Genomic DNA, 16,018 nt, shown 5'->3' on the forward strand with positions numbered 1-16,018 from the left:
AATTTTCAAGTTATCAATTAAAAGAGCTTTTAGATGTGGTCATTTTCAACAATAACTTGATAACTATGGCGATTTTTGCAAAATGGCACTTGACTTTTCTTCTCAGTTTCATCTGATTAATCTTCACAATTTTTCGTTTCCAAAAGATCCCGGACATTCTGTATACATTCGTCACGACTGTTAATTTGAACTTGCTGATTATGCGTAACACCGGAAACGTTACCTTATGCGCAAACTAAAACTAAAACTGTTGTGGCTGCTTCGGAACCCCGTTGCCGGTTTCTCGGCTAATCAACGGCCATGATAAATGAGTAGAAACGAATGTGTCTGGTTGAAAATTTCCGGTAACTCTGGATTTGATGTTCGAGCATTAATCAAAGTGTGTATACAAATTGGCACGATAGCCTTGACATTCGATACAAAGTTACTAATGTTTCCTTATCATACGGGTTCTTTTTTTCATTAACATAAAGCTACTACCGTGACAAATGTGTTGCTTTGATAAAGTCGCTCCCTCTGTTTTGAATAATCAATAAATAATATATATATTTCTCTTTTGCTACTAGCTTGTGGAGATTTTATACTTCTACGCGATATTTATTTATTTCATATATACTTATACGTTACATATTATACTATTTATAAGTATATATATATATATATATATATATATGTATATGTATATATATACAATGGTATACACAATAAATAAATATCGCACAAAATTAAGAAATCCCAATAACCCAGTGGCACAAAATATTAAGGCCGTTTTGCCGTTCACCATACGCGATCGGAAGATATTTACATAACACGAGAGACGATAAAACGCACGCGTACTCGAGCGTAGTCAATACTCGAAGATACGCTCCGTAGCAGCGCGACATGGTCGCTGAAGAAATCGAATCTGGGCAAACCCAGAGGGTTAGGGACGGAGGGGCGAGGGGGAGGGGGAGGGGAGACATTCTCCGGCAGGTGCGAGTCGGAGATGGATCCCAAATAACATTAGATAGGCAATCCGTTCCCACCGTCCGGGCTGACAATCGCGGAGTAGACGTCTCGCGTAACCGCACCGGACTTTATTGCCCGACCGAAATCTTCCGCGCGTACGCTACAATTTAAGTTACCCGAGTTCTCTTTCTCTCTCTCTCTCTCTCTCTCTCTACGGCGCGCGCACGCGCGCGCGCGCGCGCGCGACGGCGGCAGCGCGTCGCTCTGCCGTAGAAAACACAAAGGGGTGTCCATTTGCCATCTGATAATAATTGGAAAAGTTATCGTCGGGATGGAGTTTTGCCCGCAACTAACGTTTCCCCTCTCCGCCCCGCCCTGCCGCCGCCCCCGCCGCCGCACCCCCGACCGCACCGCAACGTCGTCTTCCTTCCGTCCGAAACTATTCCGGCCGATGTAAAATGGAGAAACTTTCGCATCAAGGAATAACTTCCGCCGCTTTTGAATGATATTACTTCTTTCCGCCGCGAATTCCCGGCAAGTGCCTCCGCGGCTTCTCGGCGCGGGACTTAAGCGCGCCCAGTGATTTGTCTGCGCGCGCGCGCGCCCCGCGTTGTTATCGTCGTCTCTCGCGCGCCCCCCGTATTTTCCGGGCGGGGCAAGGATGTGGGGGAAACTTGTTGTTCGTGAAATATAGAATATTTAATACGCCCGATATGACGCCGGCCTCTCCTTCTCTTTCTCTCTCAGTGGTTACGCCCCGAAACTGTATCTCGAAGTGGCGGCACGGAGGCCGCCACTTGACGTGGCGTGTGGAGAGCTGCGACGAGAGGGGCGGGGAGAGAGCTGGCGGAACCACGGCCGAGTGGCCAATGTGTCAAATGATAACAGTCGCCGACGGTGAAATTCACGTCGTGGCGGCGGCGATCGAGAAGATGGCACGGCGGTGGCGAGATATCGTCCCGGGTGCGACGCTCTCCGCCGACCCAGTTACCCTCGTGGAGTCGCGTCGTAAACTCGATCTTCGATCAGGACCTCGCAGACGCGAGCGAACGTCGCAGCTCTATATTAGGGACGCGCGGTTCCCCCCGCGGTAATTATTGATGGTACCGGTGTCTTTCCGTATTTTAACCCTTTGAGGCATAGTGGTAAGTATACACTTACCACCTATTTATTCTCACATTTTCATGAAATATTTCGTATTTGAGGGATTCTTGTCGGGTTTCTTGCGTTTTTTAGCTTCTTGTACGATACGGGAACATACATGAAAGGTTGAAAAGTATTTTGCGTAAGTTGCCCATTTATTATAAATAAACAAAGTATGAAAAATACACATTTTTACAGAAAAAAATCATTTTCCACGAACTATGAGCGAATTTTTTGCTCAAAATCAAGATTTGGGTCGCTGATTACGAATCTGAGGTCCAAATTCCAAAATTAATTTTCCAAGATGGCGGATTTAAGATGGCGGATCATAGAATGTACAACAAAATTAGCTAAAATTGTACTTTGGTCAGTTTTTGAGCTCGCTGATTGGGAATCTGAGGTCCAAATTCTAAAATTTATTTTCCAAGATGGCGAATCATAAAATTTCTATATGATTAGATGAAATTGTGCTTTGGATAGCTTTCGAGGTCGCTGATTACGAATCCGAGGTCCAAAACTCATTGTTCAAGATTGCAGATTCAAGTTGGCGGATCATGGAATTCTAATATATTTACCTGACATTGTCTTCCGGTTAGTTAATTTTTCATATTTGTGACCGCCATCTTGAATCCGCCATCTTGAATTTTGAAAATCTGTTACCGGATTCGTAATCAACGACTCCAGAAATACTCACAATACCCATCGTCACCGAAATTATCGCGACTTTTCATTTTTACATCCGCCATCTTGGATCCGCCATCTTGAATTTCGAAAATCTGATAACGGATTCGTCATCAGCGATTCCAGAAACCCGCGTACATAAATTTTCATGTGATTCGGATTTTCTGAAAAATACGTGCCTCAAAGGGTTAAAACCTTGAATTTCCGCGGTTGTAGTACGGGTTCTTAATTTTAATCCAGAATTAATTTAAATTCCAGGTTAGTTAACATTTTTTTATTGTGCATATCAACTTTGATCAGGATCGGACTTACTCTCGGAAAATAGCGGCATTTGAACCAAGCAAAGAACACGGAGAAATGAAAAGACTGTCCGGTACCCCTGATAAATACCCAAAGGGCAGTCACTCGAGTCGGCGCGGAACAACGGCGAAGCGTGTTCTGTATCTCGTTATTTACCGGCATCTCGAATATTTGCGTACCTCTGCGGGGTCGGCGAGAGCGGCAGTGGGGTTGCGTTTTATTTTCATTCCGCTCAACATTCCGAAAAGTGGTCGCGTGTCGATGTTTCGGTATGTCCGAGCGTTTTACTTCTCGCGGTTGATTTTTTTCGAAATCTAACCGGCGCGCGCGAGCGTCCGGTATATTTATTTATATATTATTTATATATATTACGATATTATATTATAGTGCGAGCTGCAGCGCGTACGTAGACGCTGATTATCGATAGTCGTCTGTCTGCAGCGGACAGCCGCCCTCTCAGCGTGCTCCCCTTTTTCTTATTTTGTTATTGACCGTTTTTCACGGCTGAGTCGGGACGCCGCGAAGCGCCGGCGCTGCAGATGCAACTCCTCGGCCATTGAGGGTGTACGATGCAAGAAATAATTGCAACGATGAAAGTAACAGAAACGTTGAAAAGAAATAAAAATGAACTCTGTGAAGAAAAATAATTAACACAGGCCTGTTTTGCCGATATACTGTCGAGGAACGACATCATTTGCAATCATCTTCGAACGCTTTGGAAGCTGACGAAGGAACTACTTCGAGCCAACGGGAAACTCTCTGACTTTTGATACTCGAAGAAAGGCACTTTGGCGGCGAGTAGGAGCGTGAAGGTTAATACAGCGATTTATATCTCCGTAGCGGAAAGGCTTAAAAATAGCGACGGATTCAAATTTAATGTTTGCGGGTGTAAAAAATATCCGAATGTGCTCGCGGTCGAAATCGATGGCGGTCGAACTTCTCTCTCTTTCTCTCTCTCTCTCTCTTTCTCTCTCTCTCTCTCTCTCTCTCTCTCTCTCTCTCTCTTTATTTTTCCTTCATCCTCGCGCGAATAGTTTGCGCCTTTTCAACCCGAATCCCGACGACCCGATCGTGTAATTCTGCCCGATGAGGCGGTGGATGAAAAATGAAAATTTTCCCCCACGAATTTGTCGAAATTTCGTTGGCGCAACTCTTTCCGGCGCCGCACGATTGGACGAGAGACCAAGGGGGCGGGATTCAGAACGACAGAGCGCGGAGATTGAAATTGGAAAAGTTCACCGTGACAATTACGCGATTGACCTCTCATGGAAACGACGAATGTGCGTCGTCGAAACGCGACTCGCGTCTCTTTCGCGAAGAATCGCTTTACGTTCGCGGACGTTCCGCGCTCCGGAAACGTGCGAAAGTTGACAGAAGAGTCGCGTATGTTCGATCTATTCTTTGTCGAAGAACTAGTGTAGCGAACACTTTCGGAACTTGGGAACAAATAGTTTCACGGTTGAGACTTGGTGGGGGGGGGGGGGGGGAGAGGAGGAAAAGAGAGTTAGCGCGAGGTAATCCAGGGGGTGCAGCGGAAAAGAACTGACTAATTGTCGTCTCGACGAATTTCAGTTCTGGGAAGGGAGAGGCAGAAAGAGAGAGGGAGAGAAGCGTTTATTAGTGTTGCAGCGCGCACTCTCTAGGAACAAGCGAGTTTTGCAGTTTTCTGTTCCACAATTTCACAAGAAGAAATCAAAAGCACATGTACAAGTGAAAATACACGCTGCAACGTGAGGTTCGCATAAAGGCCGGAGAAAATTTGCAATCAGGATAAATAACTACGAGGGAGGGAGAGGAAGGGAGAGAGCATCACAGAGAGGGGCCTGTGACTATCCCTGAAGTCACCGGCGAGGCTCGATACATTTGCGGGAATGGAAAATCGACAGATACGCCGGAGCTTATGGACCGCGCAGGGCGTACCGCGAATCCGACGCTTTCATTACCCGGGCAAATCGAATTTCGCGAGGATTGTGTTACTTTACCACCGCCTCGCCGCCGCTATTTCCATTTTGGTCAACTGTCCGCGGATATAATATCCCCGCGCTGCGCACCGCCGCATGTACGATACGTTTATTTGGCTACTTGGCGGCGGCCGCCGGAGGAAAACGAGGTTGCGTGAGCGAATTTTAAAAAAGAGTGTGGGAGATAGCGGGGGGGAGGGGGGGGGACAGGTCTGTGAAACTGACGTGCGTATAAAATATCGTTTCACAGGTTCGCGTTACTCGTTCGCGGAGAAAGCTGCAAATCCGCGCGACGGACGGTTTTTCCGTGGAGCAATGAGGGATGATCTGTCGTGCTGTTTGTTCCGCGTTTCCTCCCGATAATGTAATTTCCCGATACTTGGTTTATTCTTCAAGTTTCTCCTGCGAATCTTGCAACGAGCGAGAGTACGTCGCCCGCGGCCGCGCCCGGCGTCTTCGGCAGCGTCGGCGCGACCGGGAAAGTTAATCCGAATCGAAATTTCGGTTCTACATTAACCCTGCAAATTCCGTCGAACTTGATGAGCCAACGGAGAAACTCCCGGCAGAATGCTGTACAGGCTATTGTTCTACTTGGATGCTACAAACGAGTACTTACTGCCGTTTTCTCCATGCCTTCCGAGGCTTAAAGCGGAACTTTGCCAAGAGCTTCTCCGGAATGGCTTCGCGTCCTCCGCTACGAGTACTTTTAGCAAATGGACCTTCGAAAGCGTTCAATATTCGATCATCTAAGTATCCGCACTTGATCCTTTGTGCCCGAGTCCTGACAATGTTGCAAAAATAATGTGGCGAACGGTGAATTAGCTCAAATAGATTCTCACGATCGGTGATGGAAACTTTGCAATTTCTGTTTTTTTTTTTTTTTTTTTTTTTTAGATTACATTTATGAAGCTGTATTGAATTGATTATTAATTTTTCGTTATATAATAAAGTGAATTTATTGCTGAGTTATTGAATTAAAGTGAATTTTGTGTTGATACATATTTTGTATTGCGACGAAATTGCTAAGAGTTATTCTCAGATTTTCGTGTTACATTGTTTTACATTGTTATGTTTTACATTGTTTTATATAGCATATTGTTTAAAATAAATTTTGACGATGTTTCCTGTGTTTCCATTTTGTCTACCTGTCATATGTAGTATGAGTGCGATATGAATCGCTCATAAAGGACGCATAAAGGACGATTTATGAATCGACTGCTAAACCTGCTGTCAATTTTACATCCGGCCGTTTGCATAAAATATGCGAGACTTTTTTTTTTTTTTTTTTTTTTTTTACGAATTCGTGGACACGCAAAATTAACGAGACTACAAACCGCGCGAGTTTGCGCATTGAGGATTTGGAAAGCTATCACATTTTCAGATACGAGGTGTAGACTCGGCCACAGAAATAGCTCGCATACATTTTTCCCGGTGAAGTTGCAGCATTCCACGTTGCTCCAAATGAGAAACATTGCTGACACGTTTGCGCAGTAATCGCTTACGACAAGAGCCGAGTTGAAATTTTCATCTTATTCTACCCGGATCCTTTGGAAACGAAAAATTGTGAAGATTAAACTCAGATGAAACTGAGAAGGAAAGTTATGTATCATTTTGCAAAAATCGCAATAATTATTAAGTCATTAATAATTGAAAATGATTCAGAGGATCTTTTAATTGATAGCTTGAAAATTTACGTACTTATTTGTAAAGTGGTAAAGAACTTTTTTGTTCGGAATTACCTAATCTACACTTACATGCCGGCTATTGTGCCTAGTGACAGGTTTAAGATTCAGGGTTCAAAGTTCAATGTACTCATATCTATCGCTAAACACAATAGCCGTCATATAATTCTAGATTAGGTCATTCTGAACAAAAATATCCTTTGACACTTTGCAAATAAATACGCGAATTTTCAAATTATCAATTAAAAAAGCCTCTACATGTGGTCAGTTTCAATCATTAATAACTTAATAACTATTGCAAGTTTTGCAAAATGGTACTTGACTTTTCTTTTCAGTTTCATCTGATTAATCTTCACAATTTTTCGCTTCCAAAAGATCCCGGACCCACGTTGAATATATTTCGACCTCAGTAATGCCGATGTAATATGCTGAAGTTTACATCGATCTCTTTTGATTGTACTGAACTTACAGCTTTGCCCAAAAGTCGACTTTTGAAAATCTACAAGTGGCAAAATTTCTGCCATTTAGAGGCACCTCAGTTTGTACATGAATTAAACTTCCATTGGCCATTCGGAATCTATAAATTTTGGACTCTTTGAAAATAAATAAACAATCAAGATTCTTCAACTCGGGAATAAATATAACACGTCACAACTGCAAAGGATTAAAAAGAATGTTAGTATCTTTACTACATTCTTCTTTATTAAATTAAAATAAAGGACCTAAATATTTCTACCCTTGACATTCCGTGCAAATTTATTAATATTCCCTGATCATACAAGATTCCTTTTTAAACATTAACCTAAAGCCACCACTATGATAAATGTATTGCTTCGATAGCATAATGCAATAATATAAATAATAAATTAGTATTGCGTGCGATTAAAAGACCCCAATAACCAAGTTGCACACAATCCTAAAGCTGCACCTTCATCTTCGCTCCTGTTATGAGCGACTGCTACTTAAACGCGTCTAACAGCGTCCGTTAGCTGTGACAAAATTTCGAAGCGCTGTATTGGAAAACAAAAACCGTGATATTCAAATCATCCTGCGGCTGAGTGTGCAAGATGCAAAAGCAATTTACAAGCGGAAGCGTGAGGGAAGTGTCGGAGGAAGCGCCGTGAATTCGCGCGAGCCACTTCGGGGTTGGCCATGAATTCAACTTAACACGGAAGCGGACTCTCGGCGTCAAAAGGAGGAGATCGCCGCGCCGCAACTTCGGACGAGATGAATTGACGCGTCATTAAGTGTAAAACTGTAAACGCCATGGGATTGTCGAGCCCCGGGCCGTGGCAGCCGGCGGAATTGACGATCGGCGAACAGTCGTGCCTCCGCGCCGCCGACAGCGCGGGGACCCAATCAAAGCCGGTATTCCGGCTTCGTGTATCTCGTTGCTGTTGCTGTTGCTACCGTCGCCGCCGCCGCGGCTGTGTTTGGCTAGAAGTGATTTTTCGCAATCAATAACTTGGCTGTTTACGCACCGCTTCCTATGCAGCGCCGCCCCCGCGGGGCCCCGCCGTTGTAATTACATTTGCGCCGCGCCGCTGGCGCCGCCGCCGCGCGCGCGCGCGCGCGAGCTTTCAGAATTCCCCCGAACGGAATTCCGTCGATCCCCGGCGCGTACGTCGATCGGGGCACAGAGGATTCGCCGCCGACAGAGAAGGCGGCTGCGCGCCAGGCGGAGGGGCAGAGAGGGACAGCGAACGGCCGCATCCAGCGCGACGAGCGCGTATTTATTGTTTCTTTGAGCGTTTAATTAAACCCGACGCGAGAGAGCGATACACGCGCCGAGCGCGGCTGAATTTCTCTTATTTCGTCGGCGGGGGCGGCCGATCTCTTCGATCCCCTGCCGGCCGCCGGCCACAACCGAGTAGCGCGCTTCTTGTACACCCTCCCTCCCTCCCTCCCGCAGCTCAGCGATATTATTCGCGGGGGTCGCCGGACACGCTGAATGCGGCGCGTGACCGTCGAGTCTCGCGCGTGACTCGGCGAATTAAAGGGGTTACTTCGGCCTGGGGCCTCGAGTAAACGGTACAAATTCCGGGATCTTTTCGGGATAAAGTATAGCTGAAGATTAAATCAATTTTCTCCTCGCTGGGAGACACGTTTGTGAAGTATTATTTTCTTTTCCTCGTGCGAAGGTGTTAATCATCATGCAATGTAGCTGACGGTAAGGAACGGTGTTTTGTCGGAGGTTTTGCCGGTCGCTGGACACCGTCCAGTCCGAATAGCACATTCGAAATTTAAACGCCCAATTATACACGCTGAATATGGCGTATGCGTGACCGTCGAGGCGCGACGAACTAAAGGGGTTACCTCCGCCTGGAGGCTCGGGGAAACGACGCAAATTCGGGGATCTCTTCGGCAGAAAGTACGGACGAGAATTAAGTCCATTTTTTTCCACGAAAGACATGTTTGGTTTCTATTTTTATTCTTTTTTTGAGAGGGAAAATGTATTAATAATTATGAAATATCGCCTCTGATAAAAGGGATGTAGCTTCGTTGGAAGCGGAGATTAAAACGTTCAATTATTAAAGTAAACAAATTAAAATGATTATCAAGATAAGTGAGAAATAACGGTCGTTGACGATTCAATCTTCAAAATCGCATTGCTTAGCAAGTAGCAGCCATTTTAAGGACAAACATGACGTTCCATTAAACGCATTGTTTCTTCTTTTTTGATCGCTGAAAAAAGTGCTTCCAAAAGAGTGAGATATCGTATGGCACTTAACGTGTCGTATGAAATCCGCACGTGAGCGAAAATATTCCGTCCTCGAATCTCTTCAGGCTTTGCCATCATTGCTCTCTGGTAATTTTATACATATCATCAGAGAAAGATCAGTGGGGACACAATTCATCGTGTTAAACGAGCTCCACTCAGGCTCGCGTATGACGAACCAACTGTTCCGATTCTGTCAGCGAAATTTCGTCGTCCGCTTTTGTATAAAACACAAGCTCGAAATTCAGTCCGATGAAACGCGTTATTGATCGCATTTATCGCCCGATTTACTTGAGGGGGGAATTACATGCGGAAAACCGTTTTTAAGGCTGATTTTACGAATTTTTTTTACAGAAACGGTAGGATTAATGGACTTGGAATTTTCACAGTGTACTCTTTAATGTTCAACGTATAAGTTTTATTGAATCACAAGAACCGATCCGATTTGTAATTACAGATAAAAATGCAGTCATCCGTTTGCGAGCTCTAATGTTTGCTATCGATATAATTCCGGGCCTCTCACCACTCTGAAACCAAAAAATGAGAATGATTTTTAAAATATACGGCTACCACATTATAACCAAAATGAAGACAACGAAGCCAGGTTTGGAAAAATGACAAAAAAGAAGTATCGAAAATGAAACTTTTTTCAACTTGTAATCATATGTAGAAAAAAATGAATGAAATAGAATATAACTTTCGTTATATACTTTCGTTTCGTGTTCGATGTAGGAGCGAAAACTACATGTCTACATGTATATTGTGTAAAAACTTCAATTTATTCGGTTCAGTAGCTTTTGCGTAATCGTGTCGACAGTTTAAGAAAATGGTGTTTCCAGCTGATAAACGCGTTTAAAGTTTTACGTGTATTTCCGTATAGTAACGTATAGTAAAGAAATATAAATTACTTTATATTTCGAACATTAATGAATATACTGTGAACACTCAAGTCCATTGATCCTACCGTTTCTATGAAAAGAAATTCGTGATAAAAGATTCGTAAAAAAAATAGCCTTGAAAACGGCCTGCCCCGCACGTAATTCCTCCCTTAACCCTTCAGCTAGCGAGCGACAAAATTACTCGTATCACGTAATTAGATCAGCTTGCCGGCAGCTGAAAGAACGCGCGCGATAACACGCTGCATCATATTGTCGACACACCTCATCGTCACGCGTATATAACCACGCTTCGATTTCGTCGGCCTTTCATCGCCGACTGAATTCTTACTGCATCATTTCCGGCCCGGCTCGATTCCCATTCCATTTGCTGCGACTGCAATCTCCGCGCAGCTACACCCGCGTAACTACACCTCGAAACTCGCCTCTTTTCACCCGATCCGGTTTTCCGATGCGGTTACGCAGGTAGCCACATCGGGACGCGGCACTCAGGAGCGAAGGGCTCGAAATGAACTTCGCAGGCGGCGAACGCACTTCCGACGACCCTCGGCCGCGCGAGAGCTGCCCCCGATTACGCGGCTGCACCCGGCCAGAGACACGCGGAGGGCTTTTCGAAAAATTGGGATCTCGTCTAGCTAGGCGCAACCGCCGCGCCGTCACACCGTAACAGTAACAACGGTGACGGCGGCAGCGGTGGCGGGGCGGGGCGGGGCGGGCCGCGGGTCGGGTCGGTCAGTCGACGTGCTCGCCGAGGCGTAACACAGTTCGAGCCAGCAGAATTTCAAAACGGCGGACACATCCGCCGCGATGTCTAGCGCCGGCCGCTACCGCGGCCGTGACATCGCACAAATGTGCTGCATCGCTTTTTCGCGCTGCTCGCGCGCGAGAGAATCTCCCTCTGATGCGGCGCGACGTGCCGGCGACGCAAAAAGGAAATGCATTTTGACACGGAGCACAACCAGGCGGAAGTTTAAATGCATTTCTAAAACCACAGGGAAACTTTCAGCGGCGACGCGCCGCCGCCGCCGCCGCCGCTGCCGCCGTGGGAAAAATTAAAAAATATAACTTGTTATAGAACCGCCGCGGCAGTAATGCGCGCATCTCGCACTTCTCACCCGGTATAGCGGAAAAGTTTGATCTCGTATTCGGGAAAAGTTCCCCGTCGCGTCGCGTAAACTCGCGCCGACACTGTAAGACTCCCCTCATGCGGAGCGGAATCTTGCCCGCCTCTTTGGATTTCGCTACTTTGCCCGCGAACGATCCAAGTGTCCCATTCGCGAGACGCTTCTTTTTTAGCGCTGGGCAAGGTCGCTAGACCGACATTTCGCTTCAGCGGAGACCTCAAACACAGTATAAGAAAGAACAGTAGATTCATCTCGGTGGCGGTGCTTTCGATCTCAGCTTTTGCTACAAGATCGCCATGTTATTGGTTGTGCGCGGGTTATAATTTGAATGATAATGAACAGTAGCTAAAACAGATTTATTGCTGTTTTTCAATATTTACTGTTAAATCTATAATATATGGTACATTATAAAATAATATAAAAATATGAATTATTATTAATATAATATGTTAATAATATCATAATTAATAATATATAGCATATTACTAATTATAATATAGAAAAATGTATATATATATATATATATATATACAGGGTGCTAAATTTCAAACGTAACAGGTAAAAAATCTCGGAAACTAAATGATATTGATGTCCGCCTTTTTTTTTATATTGTATTGTTTCGGAAGGGACACATTTTGATTAAAACAAAATTTAACACTTTGCAAATTTAAATTTGCACTTTAAACTGCATTTGTTATACAACATTTATACCCACCTCTTTCATTCATTTCACTGATTTTAATAAAACAACGATATTATATTAAAAATTCGGTCATATGGTTAATCGTTGCTTACACTTACACATTTTGACAGCTATTAACCGCCATATTGTTGATCATGCAGTTCGGTCATGCGCGACAAACGACCGTTCGCACTATTTTGTGCTGAGTGAACCTACTGTTCTTTCTTATACCGTGCCTCAAATAAATACTCACTTTCACTTCTTCACATCCGCGGCGCCTAATTCTCAATTAGCTGGCGAGAGTGATCCGCTTGTATTTGGTATATGTGAAAGTTTTAGGCTTCTTTTCAGCCCTCTAATGTACTTTAAATGGAATACCCCGTCTAAGGTTAATGTCGAACTTGTAAAGCGCCATTCATTACGATTTATAGATGCACATAACCTTAAAAATAACAGTTGAAGGAGCGACGAAAAACTTTATATTTGGCAATGCATTTAAATAGTCTTGCCGCTGATGTAGAAAGCTGTCCAGTATCCGCCCACGAATGTCTGCGTTTAAGATTGTTACACATAATTTATTTTTCGTCGCCAATAACAACTTTCGACAAAAAATCTCTTTTGAAACGCACGAACTCAACCGGCGTATAATTCGCGGATAAACCGGCTATTTCGCGACATCCATTTTCCGAGCTTCTGAATTTTTCCCACTTCATGCAGTCGCCTTGAAACTGTTGCTTGGTCAACTCGAGCTGTTCCGCAAGTTCTACTCGCGTTTGGGATGGGTTCTCCTTCAACAACGCTTCCAAACTGTCGGCCTCAAGCTTTCGTGGCATTTCAGAGCGCGGACGATCACTCACGTCAAAATTACGCTTTTAAAGCGACGAAATCAGTATTTGCACGTATTGCGGGACAATATTTTCCCCAAGAACAGAGCAAATGGATTCACATGCTTCAGCAATATTTTTTCCTTGCTGGAATTCACATCGAATATAAAGTTTTTCATCGCTCATTGTATCAACTGTTATCTTTAAGCTGTTATGCGCATATATAATAACAATTCTAATGCGAAAACGCACGTAGAACGAGCCTTCTAGCAGGTAACGAGACTGTTCTTTTAAGAAAATATTTTTTTCGTGAAGTAACAATCGCCTTTAATATATGAAAAGATTCGAACAATAGCCGACGCTATCGACGGTACCGCCGCGTGTCACTAATTTACGTGTAAGGCGCCACCAATGGCGTACAACGAATTAAACAAACGACAAAGTGTCACATGGCGAAACGAGTGTCAGCTCGCGTCACGAATTGCATTTATTTACCGTATCTGTGGTTATTTGGCTAAGCTTTGAAATAACAAACGGAAAGATCAGCACTGCATCGGATGCGGATTGTTGCCTCCGCGATCTCAAATTCCTAATCGGCTTCTTTCGACTGCCAGCAACTATTAACACACTTTCTGTTCGTCGCGCTGAAGGAAGCAGCGCGACGAAAGAAAACATCGTGACTACTCTTTGCCGAGCTTTTTGCAGTTTTTCCGCTGATCCCGTTGCCGATCTCCGTGCGATGTACATTTTACGGTCTGATTCTCCGCCATCCGCCTAACCAGCGGCGGACTGCAGTCCGTCAATCCATCGTCAAACTTTTTTTTTTTAATCGGGATGATTGCGAGGCATGACGGAGAGATCTCGTGAATATTCCGGTGCAAAAAGTTGAGGAGTGTTTTGACGGAGGATCGAAAGAAGAGGAAAAGAAGGACTGATCGAATTAATGCGATAATGAACGAACCAGACGCGTTTCGGTTGAGGGGAAGCGGGACGGGAAGAATGTCCGCTTCTTGCGAGGCTAAGTTCGGCTCTGAAAAGCAGAAATTCTGTTTTCTCGGAATGAAAGTACACAAGAACCGTCTTCTATGCAATTACGGCTATGCAAGATCCGAGCGTTCTCTTCTTCGCAAGTTCAAATGGAATGCTCAAAAAGCAGGGCTGAATCTTCCATTTATTCGATCATATCCTTTGGTTAATTTTGCAATTGGATTACTCGCTTCCGTTTCCTTTCTCCGAAAGCATTTCCCTCGCCGACATATCGGTGTCGCGTCTATTCCCGCGAAATTGCCGTCGAATTATTCAACCGGGACGCTCGAGTCGACGTCGCCCCTTATTATGCACGACGCTCTTTAAACTGCATTTGAATGCCGCTCGCGACTGCCCTGCTTCTTTTAGCCGTGAATTCGAGTGAATTCGCAGAGCGACGCGCGGCGAACTGTATCGGCCGCCAATTGATATGTCGCAATTTTCTCTTTGTTTCAGATGTGAACTGTTCCCAAAAGTATTATTGAATCGCGTTACGTATGGTGTAATTGGAAATCGCAGCGAGGAAGGTAAGCTTGAAAAAGTCGTTATACACATATCGTTACACACATCGTTATAACAGGCAATTACGATGCGAGCGCGGGCGAGCGATTATAAATATTTTCCGGGAATGGTCACAGTAATATCCAGTTTTGGGCACTGTAATCGTATTCCATCTGCGTGCAAACGAAGTAATACAGAGTACCATTATAGATAATGATTGATCGCTCGCTTATTGAAACTCATTATAATAATAAACCGTTCTATTATTATCGTGGATTTATTAACGCAGTATATTAATGTTAATGAATAATTCTTTCTGCGTGATCAATAATTGCATCACATATTGCGCGGGGCTGTACAAAGCGGCGTATTCAATTATTCATTGTTCAAGTGTGTCGTTAAAGTGCATCCCCCCTCCCTTCCGCGCCCCCTCCCTCTCTGTGGCGCGCGCGCGCGCCCGCAGAATCACACCAGCTTCGCATAGTTCCGCAATATGCCAGTGAAATCGTTTCTCTTTCTGTTGCAGGGCTCCTGACCCCTAACCGCGACTTTTCTCCTCTACTTATTATCAGAAGCATCTCTTACTATCGCAAGTGTACCCGTAACACGGTGTCCGAATAAGTAAGCGGTTATTCGTATTTTTCGAGAATCGTGATAGCTTCGTAGTGTGCAACATGTAATTAGGGCAAGCAAGAGAAAAAGACAAAAAAAAAAAGAGAACAATGGAGCATACTACCTGTAACTCGTAATTGCAACGAAGTAACGTTTTTTCTCCCCTCTTTCTACTCGACGATAGTTTTAATCGCAATGATCGATTCATTAAAAGGAAAAAGGAAAAAAAAGATAAAAAATAAAGTTCTTCGGTAACTCTCTTGTTTAATCGAAGCGGAGATCGATGTACATATAGCGAGAGTTTTGTATATTTGTAAAATAGATAGGGCATTTTATTATATATATATATATATATATATATATATAAATATAAATATAAATATGAATATAAATATATAAATATAAATATAAACAATAAAGTTATTTATATATATTTTAATCACAAGGCAACAGCGTACTTCTTTCTCACATCCTGACACACCGCTCGCGACTCGCCGTCCGCGCGAAGGCGCGCACGGGCCGGCCGTAAGATATCGCGACGCTCAATCTAAAATTATGCTCTGTGGTCTCGTCCGGATGGATATTGTAGTAGTGTCTTTTGCACACGCACTCCCCAATAATTCATATTTCAGCCAGAGCGAAAAAAGGGGGCGCGCACGCGCGCCACCGCTCTCCCGCGCGCTTGCGCAGGATCATCTCATTGTGTTTCTGTTGCGCGCAACTCACAGTTCGTCGTTTTTTCTATGCTGTGTTTGCTGTGTTTTTCATCATCCGCTCTTTTTCAGGTTAGTCTCCAGGATGTCTAAGCATAGGAGCCATCGTTCCCGAAAGCGTCGGCATAGTTCTCGCGATAGATGATCGCGTGAACGAGACTTCGGCAGTCGCTCGCGCGATTTGGAGGTTAGGCCGCGCGCTTCCT

At 44.4% G+C, this 16,018-nt stretch overlaps 1 protein-coding gene across 1 annotated transcript in view; it reads left to right on the top strand.

The window, feature by feature from the left end:
• The window catches only part of Toll-6 (Toll-like receptor 6), a 105,759-nt gene extending 90,335 nt beyond the window's left edge, over nucleotides 1-15,424 (top strand). Inside the window, exons 3-4 of the mRNA XM_025307602.1 lie at nucleotides 14,443-14,513; nucleotides 15,014-15,424. The gene's annotated coding sequence lies outside the window, so the exon portion shown is untranslated. The remainder of the gene's footprint in view (nucleotides 1-14,442; nucleotides 14,514-15,013) is intronic.
• Nucleotides 15,425-16,018: the final 594 nt, after the last annotated feature.

Source organism: Harpegnathos saltator, unplaced genomic scaffold (assembly GCF_003227715.2).
Source record: "Harpegnathos saltator strain DR-91 unplaced genomic scaffold, Hsal_v8.6 scaffold91, whole genome shotgun sequence".
NCBI classification, from domain to species: Eukaryota; Metazoa; Arthropoda; class Insecta; order Hymenoptera; family Formicidae; genus Harpegnathos; species Harpegnathos saltator.